We start from the raw sequence: 10,099 nt of genomic DNA, 5'->3' as shown, positions 1-10,099 counted from the left end.
GGGATGATTCTTCATTTGACAAGGGGGCTAATGCCACATATATTGTGGTACTCGTGTGGGCCCTTCGGAAAACGAAGATAAAGAAGTGCGCTGGTGATCGGACACTGCAGAATGGACTGTTCCCGTTCTGTTTTCAACCGTAAGAATTTTATCCTGAGTACCAAAGGAATACCCTTTTAAAGTTTGCTTTGAGCCTGGGAAATAAAAGAAAGCGACATAGAATGACATCAGGTGAATAGGGAGGCTGAGGAACCAGAAGAATACTATTTCTGACCAAAAACCATTGATGGACATTACCGTGTCACATGATGTATTGCCGTAGTTAAACATTCGTGCCCGTGCAACACCTTTCTTGAGTCTTTCAAAAACTTGCTCTATAAAAATTTGAGTGTTTGTCCTGGAGGCACAAATTCCTTGTCGATGCTGCGCTGGCTGTCAAAAACCAAATGATCACCGGTTTAATTTTCGATTTGCTTTCACGTTTTCCTTCCACGGGGAGAGTCTGCAGTGCACCACTCTCAGATCTGACGCTTTGTCTCGCGCACGTGTTCAATATCCACAATTACTCACCTGTCCAACTGCTATAACACGAGTGATTAATGCTGGCTTCCTTTCTAAGCACTCTAGAATATCAAGACACACATCGTTTAGGTTGTTCTTCAGCTCAGTCATAAGGTTTTTTGGAACCAGTTATGCGCACGCTTCTTGCATACCCAAATCCTGTTTTAAGATTTCATACACCGTAGAAGCGTTCAAATTTAACTCATGACTCAAGATTCTCACTGTGAGTCAATGATCTCTTTAAAAGGCTTTACTCATCCCACATTGTCATCTGTTTTTGAAGTTGAAACACATACCGCACGAACTTCAATTTTTTCCGGAATGCTGAAAAGCCCTTGTGTCATCTGAACAGTTATGCGTTGGACAGTGAATGTTCTCCATAAGCATTGTGCAATTTTTCATTGGTCACAGTAGCGGTTTCGCCAAGTTTGACTGAAACTTTGATAGCTCAGCGTGGCTCACCAATTTGCTGGTCCATATTCATAATACACGTGACTAGCACAACTTCACTTCAGATGCTCTCAACAATTGTCTAGCAAATGCAGCAAGCTCAAAGTTGCGCTGAGTACTGGAAAGGGATAAGCCTAACGGCCATGTGAAAGGGAAGACGTCAACGTTGTCTGTTCGCGCGTAGTGTTTTGCACCAGTACAGGCCCTGCCCGAAGTATTTATGTATTTGCTTCGGGCTACAAATCGACTTTATTCGTTACTGCTAGCGGTGGTATTGATCCTAATTTCCTTTTATTGGAGAGAGTGATATATCCGGAATGCATAAAGGATAGCTTGTGCTGAAAGAGTGTTACATGCGAACACTCTTAAATGCAACACATATGCCCAAAACATATAAAACAAATATTTACCGTTTTTTTAAATTTCTGCTTCAAGTCAAAGCAGGCTCTTTACATAGCTCTAAGTCTACAAACTCCGTATTGCTGCATCATGATTATGTTGGGAGTAAGTAAAAACCGGTTAATCGCTTTGAAAGTTGTGTCGCGCCACATTTTAAGAATAATATTATAATAAAACTGGCCATATATAGTTACACAAATAATGAAGATATCCGTTGTAAACGGCCGCATGGCTTGCTAGCTTTATTTGCATCATGCACCCGCCTCCTGCTTCTTATCACTCTGAAGTTGAAGATGTACGCCACTGGAACTTCAACTACACAACACCACAGACCACGGTTAGCCATTCTGCTTTGATTTTGTCTGAACCACTGGATGACATAATTACTTTCTGCAGTTCTGTTTGCCTGATTGATGACTGCAGGATGTTTTAGAGACAAGTTTCGATTTTGCAGGTTAACTGTATCCACAAGGCTTAGCTTAAATATGACGTTGATCCCTTGATCACCGTCCTCGGTTACAAGATCATATTGTACATTTTTGTGACAATACAGAAGACACCAGATAAAAAGACAGTGTGCACTTCAATGAACTTTTCATTGGGTGGCCTTCAGCCCGCAAAAGTATTAAGCAACTCGGTGGCAGCAATAGACCGTTTTACCGAGAGCAAGCAGGAGAGAAGGAAAATACTCTATAACCAGATTCCTTGCGCTGGCCCATTGTTGCCAGTACCGAGTGGGCTGTGCATTCGCACGCTTCATGCATAGTAGAGCGGCCTTGCACCTCGGCATATTGTCGTTTGAGAGACGTAAATACATTTATTAGCGCCCATTTTAGTAGTAATGTCATCTGGACAGCAATGCGTGATCCTGGAATGCAAAAACAAGGAAAACAATCGCAAGAGTATTGCCGAGAGCGTATGCGGGAAGTATGCATCGATAGTCCCAGTTCGGCAGTGATGTTTCTGCTTCACCGCTTTCCAGTCTATCCTGATTAATTTCGCCTATGATCGTTTTATGTAAGCCTTAGTACGAATGACGGACTCACGAATATGATACTCATTTCACTTCCTACGCCGTAGTAACCACGCACACCGGGCAGGCCGTGCCTTCCCCAAGCCCTCCGCGCCAAAGATACAGTGGATCTCTTCCGCCAGAGCAAGAAGAGCGTGCTAAAATCTGTTCTTCACTTAAACAATAAGCCACCAGCACAAAAAAAAAAAAATCTTGCGGACTTCTGACTCGTGCCATGTTATTGATAATTGCAATACAAATAAATTACGCAACACATTGCCGCTGGTGCAGCGCGCGAGTCATCGTCTGCACACTGGCTCCGCTGCTAAGGCGTCACCGAAATTTACATCTTTCTTTTACTGATACTATGGGATCGGCGGTAAGGCGGTTCCATGAGAAACCATTTACTCTAGCGCTGAGCAATTACAAAGCGCCGTCGGATGTGTCTTCGATGCGAAACGTTTAGGCCTAGTGACGACTAGGGAGTATCACTTGAAAGTGCCGTAGTCCGCCGCGCCAGCTGGCGGCGCTGCTTTCGTAAGCGCTGCTGTATGTGGTGTGAATTTGTCGTCTTCGTTCATGGAGCAGCTGAAAGTGCAAGTTTTTCAACGTTTTGCTCAACAATAAGCCGTGCAAACGATGCTGCTACGACGTACGCCACGGGGGTATACAATATTGTTGCGTTGCAGGACAAACACTAAGGCTGCATAAAAACGTCGACGGATGGTACTTTAGACACTACTTCTTTTATGTGCTGGTCTTGAACTGTGGCTTAACTTGAACGTATACATTGTTGAAGCTTGACAGCTCGATCGTATATCGAAATGGGTCGCACTTCACGTTAAATCAATGCGGCGATAACTGGAAAGCGTCTCGTAATATCGCATTCCGCGTTCGGTAGCTGCCGGTACCGTTCATTCGCTGTGTTTTGGTAAGTACAGTTACCATTGCGATTATAAAATAAAATTGAAAATACATGTATCGTGAAAGATACAACGGATACACCCTCATCACTGCGGAAGTGAAGCGCAGTTCTTCGCAGTCACTCCGGCCGCTAGCTCTGTTTCCAACAGTTGCCGCCATGCCAAACGGATGGTATACGGTTTGCTCGCGAGCTCAAGCAAAGCACAAATAGCACCAAGGTGTCGGATAGCTTTCACGAACACCGCGAAACAGCACTTTTACCCTACCGCACCACAGCATCAAAACCAACAGCACAGCCCAAGATGGCGTCAGGAGGAGCCGGAGCGGAATTTCCCAGTTTGGCTCATACGGGGCGCCACCATCAAACTAAGATGGCTGCACCCGGGCATCGAAACTAAAAAGGTCTATAGTAGCAAGTGTGCTCCGCGGAAGTGAAACTACACATCAGACAGCTATATTCCGTAATGCCCACTAGAAACTCTTTGATGAAACAGATAGATAGATTGACTGCGAAAAAAATAGAACAGTTTGGAGGATTGTGGAATCCGTGGGGTTGGACGGAAATCATTCGAGATACATGCCGGCGCATGTTTGCGGAACGATGAAATTGATAAGGCCAAGTATCAGCGACGCTGGGCGCAAACAAAGATCACAAGATCTTTCTCCGTGCTGCCATCAAAGTGATACGTACGTACGTCAGCGACAGGTAAACGCAACAAATATATATTACAATATAGCGGGGGAAAATAGGTTTGTTTACTGAAATACTCAGTATCTACCCACGGAAAGGCTGCACGGCCAGCACGCGCTATTCCCTGCAGTGACGTAGGCGAGGCAAAGCGTAGACTAGTGAAGAAGGTTTTTTAGTATTACTCCAACTCGGTTTCCTCCAACGCGTGCCAGAAACACGCTTTTACGGTGTCGCAGCTCTACACCAATTGTTTAAAAGAGCGCGTAGAAAAAACAGAACCCAGGAATAGGGCAGATTATAGGAAAAGTAATGTGCCTAGAGTACCAGGTAAGATAATGCTCAGAATCATTGATGGCCTGCGGCTGGATGTACCTAGTCATAGAGGTGCAGCCAAGGTAACCAATGGTCATTAATGGAAACGAAATAATTCTACGAGAAGCCAAGCGTAGCAGAGGATGGGGGAAAATTTGGTTTAAGGACGAGGTACAACCTGTGCGCAGTAATCATGACCGCCCTGGCTACAAGAAGAGGTGACTCGCAGAGATATGGGAGACGAATTTGCCCTCCTCTGTACGCAGATAGGCCGATGATGATGAAGTATCATTGGCTTCTACTCACTGCTGCCATTCAGGTATGCTTCGAAAAAATATGGCAGCTCTCCCCAAAAGCAAGATGTGAGTACGCTAGACGGCACTTTACATAAAATAAAGAAAATAGTATTTTATGCGGCGGCATCTACAGCCTGAAATGCAGACACGTAACGCTTTAGCCATTTTGCTAAACATAGCAATGTCAGCATATTTTATTCCCTCCTAACTACTATTGAACCACTACTGCCACTCACGCCTGGCTTGCACCGCATTGTTCCTATTCTTTGTTTACCCTAGTTTTATTGACCCAAACAAGTACCGTATTTTTGTCCGTCTACTTGTTGAAAATGGCCTGGCCGTCACCTGCGACGAGAACTCCTCCCCCGAAAACAATGTCTGGACTACTTCATTTTCTCTGAATTTCGGAGGGTGGCAAACGCCAAAGAAGAAATGCAGACACGTCACGAAGTTAATACGGATAACTGCAATGTTCAATTTGTCAAGGTCAAGTCAAGGTCGAAATTTGGGTTCCTCAGATAGGCTTGAGTACGTACGATTGAGGCATGCCAAATCATAGACCAATTTTAATAGGACCATGTAATCTTGGCACCAGGAATGTTTGGCTTAATGAGAACACACAATTCTGCCTTCACGTCTTATAACTATCTCAATCAGTGAGTATCACTTTCTATCACTATCTTATCATCTGTCCTATCACTTTCTTTCATCTATCACGCAATAAAGTGCAGAAACTAAATTCGCATCTATTCCTTACTGGGACAATGAAATGAATACTCCCTCTTTCGGTGTCTACTATTTGATTTGGAAGCAAGCGCGCGTTCCCCTCGACGATGGCTTCGATGTCCTTTGTATTCTTTCACCAACGATGACCATAACTATTTTGCAAGATGGGATTGTCATGTCTGTGACCGCCTACCGCTCACTGATAGAATAGGGAAAGGTGCGCTTCAGTTATAGACCTTTTCAATAGTGAGAGATGCCGAAAGCATGTTGGCTGGCTGTCAATTCAATTGCCGGAACAGTTGCATTTGGTTCATTGTCGCATCGACATTCCGGATCTGAGTTTGTTAGCAGTTCAGTTTTGTCATTGAGAGAATGAGTATTCTGTCACGCGATGTAAACATTATTTCCAATTCTTCTTTAACACTGAATTGACGCTCTTTCTTTTCGTGTACAAGCCATATGCACAATAGTGTTTAGGAAGACGAAAAGTGTACTAGGCCATTCAGTGCATTCAAGGGATTGTGTCCTGACATATGGTCTCTGCATTTTGACTATATTACAGTGGCTTCCTGTAATAGACTGCTAGCACTTTACGAAATGAACGCACATACCACACTATATTATCGCTCCGATACAACTACATGCATCTCTCGTCTCAAGCAGTTAATGCTTTGCAACACTATCGCTTATAAGAAAACATACCTGCGTTTCATCAAAGAAATGGCTTCCCGACCAAGCGATAATATCGTGATGAAATTAAGAATGTCCATGCTGAAATTAGCATTCCGGAAACGTTGTACGGCCACAAATCTGGAGGGTAAGTTAGAATTCGCAGGGATGGATAGTTTCTCACTGACGGAGGAAAAGTATGGAAAAGACGCAAATTTGTGCCGAATCCAAGGTACTCGAAAGCTGTTTTGGCTAAGGGGTGTACGTTGCACTGATGATTGAGCAGTCACCGTCTGTGTCAATCAACGCTCTATCTTCGCGACTGTTGAGTGGGACTTCAAGGATAGTTGTTCGTCTACAGTTATTGCACGTTTCCATTGGAGATCGTTCCCTACTTACTGGTTTGTTTATGTAATGACTGTCAATTTTAAATCGGATCTTTCCGTCTTTACGACGTATAAGCTCAACACTGCGGTTGTCTTAGACATAGGGGTCTTACATTCGCCTCCTGTCTTATGTGACGCCCTCGAATTTGATGCAGCATCATTATCCTTCGTTGGCGGTGAAGATTATTCATTATTTCGCTGCGAAGCCTCCTGGGGTCCAAACGTTGCTGACTCTGGGTTCCCCTACGAAGGCATGTGAACCTTTTTCCAACAGCTACAGAGTAGCTGTGGCCAGGTGATGCAAAATGTGTAATGAACTGCGATGGTGAGAAATTGTGACTGCTTGACGATCCGTACGCTCCCACGTGCAGGCAGTCGTCAATCTTTCGTGATCAACGTCCGGGACATTTTAGGCAGATAGGAAAGGCATCAACGGCAACGCACCAAGGCCGTGCTTCTGTACGACAAGTAATGAAGAATGTGCCGTCCCTAAGCACCACTAAAACTGAGTGAGCGGCTTTTGAAAAACATATTGGTGTATAGGATTGTGACTGCGGCTTGTGAATGGCCGTAGGTTGAGCAAGCGAGAGTTGGAGGGTACCTTTCTATTTTACCTGGAAGAGGACTTTTGGAGGGGCGGTGTCTCATCAACGCCCATCCTTGCATTCCGCCAAAGCAAGCTTAACTCGAATACTTGACAGCGGTACCTCATTGTCTTTAAGGTTAGGTTGCTGGAGCCGAGATAATAACTAGGTTTGAGGCCGCTGATGATCTCAATTGCAGTTAGATATGACTTGTACTTCGCACTCGAGGCGAGCGCGCTTTTGACGTGCCCTTGTCGCAGCGTTTCCCTCCTGGCTGCGGTGAAACACACGGGCAGACAAAATAGGCAGTAAATTGTTTATATCGACAACCCGTAATGAAATACATGGAGATGATCGTGCTACGAAAATGTCATGCACGTTGGCGAAGACGAAGGGTAGACCACGTAAGACGCAGTCGACCACATGATGAGAGGTTTGTGCAGCATTGCAAATTCCGAATGTCATTCTGAAGAATTTGAACAGTCCGAATGGTCATGTTAATGCTGTTTGGGGTGTTGTTTCTACCGAGATTTGGTGATATGCTGGAACAAGATCTATTTTGGAGTGGATGGTTGCAACTTGGAGCATCGATGTGAAATGTTGTATGTTCGGCTGTGGGTACCGCTTTAGGGCCGCCTAGCTGTTTGAGAAGCTATAGCCTTTGCATGGTCAGCAGTGTCCGAAATTCTTGGGAACAATTTGAGGTGGAGATGTCCAAGTACTGCAGGCGGGTCTGATAATGCCAGGTTTCAGCATGTACTCGAATTTTGCACAGGCCACCTTGAGTTTGTCAGGAAACAGGGGTCGTGGCCGGGAGAAAACCGGTGGTCCTAATGTTATAATTTGGTGCTAAATGTCGCGGCAAACAGGTTGAGTCCAATCGGGTACAGCCGTTGGCATGGGAAACTCATTAATCCGAGCTACGAATGGCTCTTTGGTAAATACAGCACATGATGGTACTGCATTAGTAGTTGCGCGCGCTGCATGCCGTGATATAAGAGTTATTTGCGGAGTCAAGAAGGCTCTTTCGCTTGACCGATGCTTCATGCTTGGTCAGAAAGTTGGCACCGATGATGACCGAACCGACATCAGCGGCCAAGAACACTCACCAGAAGACTCTTTGAATCCCCAGGTTGATCGTCACTGAGCGCTGCCTGTACTGGGACGCATGTTCTGTTCGCTGTTTGTAGGTGAAACGTTGCAGCTGAAGTGCGCTTTGCTTTTGTGATTGGGAGAACGGTAACCTGATCCTCGATGTCAATAACGAATTTCTTTCTGGGAGTTCAGCCAGACATGGAAAAGGCGACATTTTCCTTGGCCCTGGCCGCTAGATTACGCAAGTAGTGGGCAGGCCGGCTTTTCCGTCTAGGTGGAAGGCAAGAGGCAGTGGAGGGCGTTGGAGCCGCAACGACGATGACCGTAGCATGCAGGTGGGCCTCCGGATTCGCTTCGCTTACGCTTTCCATGCCCCCGAGGCGTTGAGAACCGTTGGCACCAATGGCATGGGGGCAGCTGTGAAGCTGCAGTTGCCGGGATTAACTGCTCGAGCCGAGAACAAATCGGGCTGTCGGGCTGGTGCTGGAAGTCTGTGCTGGATTATGGTTTATTCCAGCTGTGTAGTTTGACGTCCAGGTTTCGTTACAGTCGAGTTGAGTTGGGTTCAGTTGTTGTATGCTACAGGTAGAATTACCCTTGCTGTTCTGCCGGCGATTGCTCCATCGTAGCGTCACTTATGTGCTAAAAAAAGACCTAATATCCGCGAAAGCTGCCCCACTATGCACCCAGTCACTTATAACAGTACATAATCCACTCCAGCAGTCGCCATTTATGCACGCATTCACTCACAGTGTAGTAAGTAAAGTCAAAAACGGCTAGAGTCTACTTAGGTGAGCTGAAAGCAGAGTCATACATTGTAGGGTTCAGTGTGATCCCCGAACCAGAACGAGGCGCTTCTGTTTACCTGCTCTCTGTTTACATCTGTTAATTGTTTATTCTTCAATTAGCTCGGCGAGAGCTGAGTAGCGGTCGGATGCCCGCGAGGGTGCGTCAGGCACAGTCCAAATCAGCTCTGAACTCGTGGGAAGGAAGCGTCCGCTGCAGATGATTTAATATAGTACCGAGGAATTTCATGGCGCCATATCATGGCCTAACAATATAAGCCTCGCGACTAAGGAGTTTATCTCCTCTTAGTTTACCTCTGTTAACTGTTTATTCTTCGATTAGCTTGGTGAGAGCTGAATAGCGGTCGGATGCCCGCGAGGGCGCGTCAGGCACAGTCCAAATCCGGCTCCAAACTCGTGAGAAGGAAGCGTCCGCTGCAGATGATTTACTACAGCACTGACGAATTTCATGGTGCCATATCATGGCTTAACTATATACGCCTAGCGACTAAGAAGGAGTTTATATCCTCTCTGTTTACCTCTGTTAACTGTTTATTATTCGATTAGCCCGGTGAGAGCTGAGTAGCGGTCTGTAGCGCAGGGCCAGAGCGCTGTCATCTGCCACGCGTGCAGGCGGCACCCCTTTGGTTAGGTCGCGCCATCCGGTGATGTAAGGGTTTCGATTTTGCCTACCTTGACGCTACAGCTCAAGCAGGACCTTTTCCGACGTTCGCCCAACAACACTTGCGTGCACACTCCTGAAAAGAAAGTTGCTCACTCGCCGCAGTGACCACCATCACTGCTCTGCCATTCGACCGCCAGCAAAGTGTTACATACCTGGGACCCTTGACTGTGGCAGACATACAAGGCTTTCGCCTGCTTATAGACTTGTTCCTCCACATTACTCCGCTGCAGCCCATTTGTGGACTGCTGTGTGGCTCCCGCGTCTCCCTCAGCCGCCTGGAGACTCCCGGCAAGGCCCCTGCCGCTTTTCACGATGTAACCCACGCTTTAGAAGTCGAAGACGCAGAATTAAAGAGCCGTCACCTTAGACATGGAGAAGGTGTTCGATTGCGTTTCTCATAAACCTTTGTTTTTCGTTTTAGGCCACAACAATGTAGATTCATGTATACTTGACGATGTGACCCCTGTTTAACGGACTTCCAAGGCTGAATTGATAATTACCCAGAGTGGGCGCTTCCTATTAAC

The sequence above is a fragment of the Amblyomma maculatum genome, chromosome 1 (assembly GCF_055883805.1).
Source record: "Amblyomma maculatum isolate TAMU_Amacu chromosome 1, ASM5588380v1, whole genome shotgun sequence".
NCBI lineage: Eukaryota > Metazoa > Arthropoda > Arachnida > Ixodida > Ixodidae > Amblyomma > Amblyomma maculatum.
The sequence above is the reverse complement of the archived record's forward strand: the minus strand, read 5'-3'. Positions refer to the sequence as shown.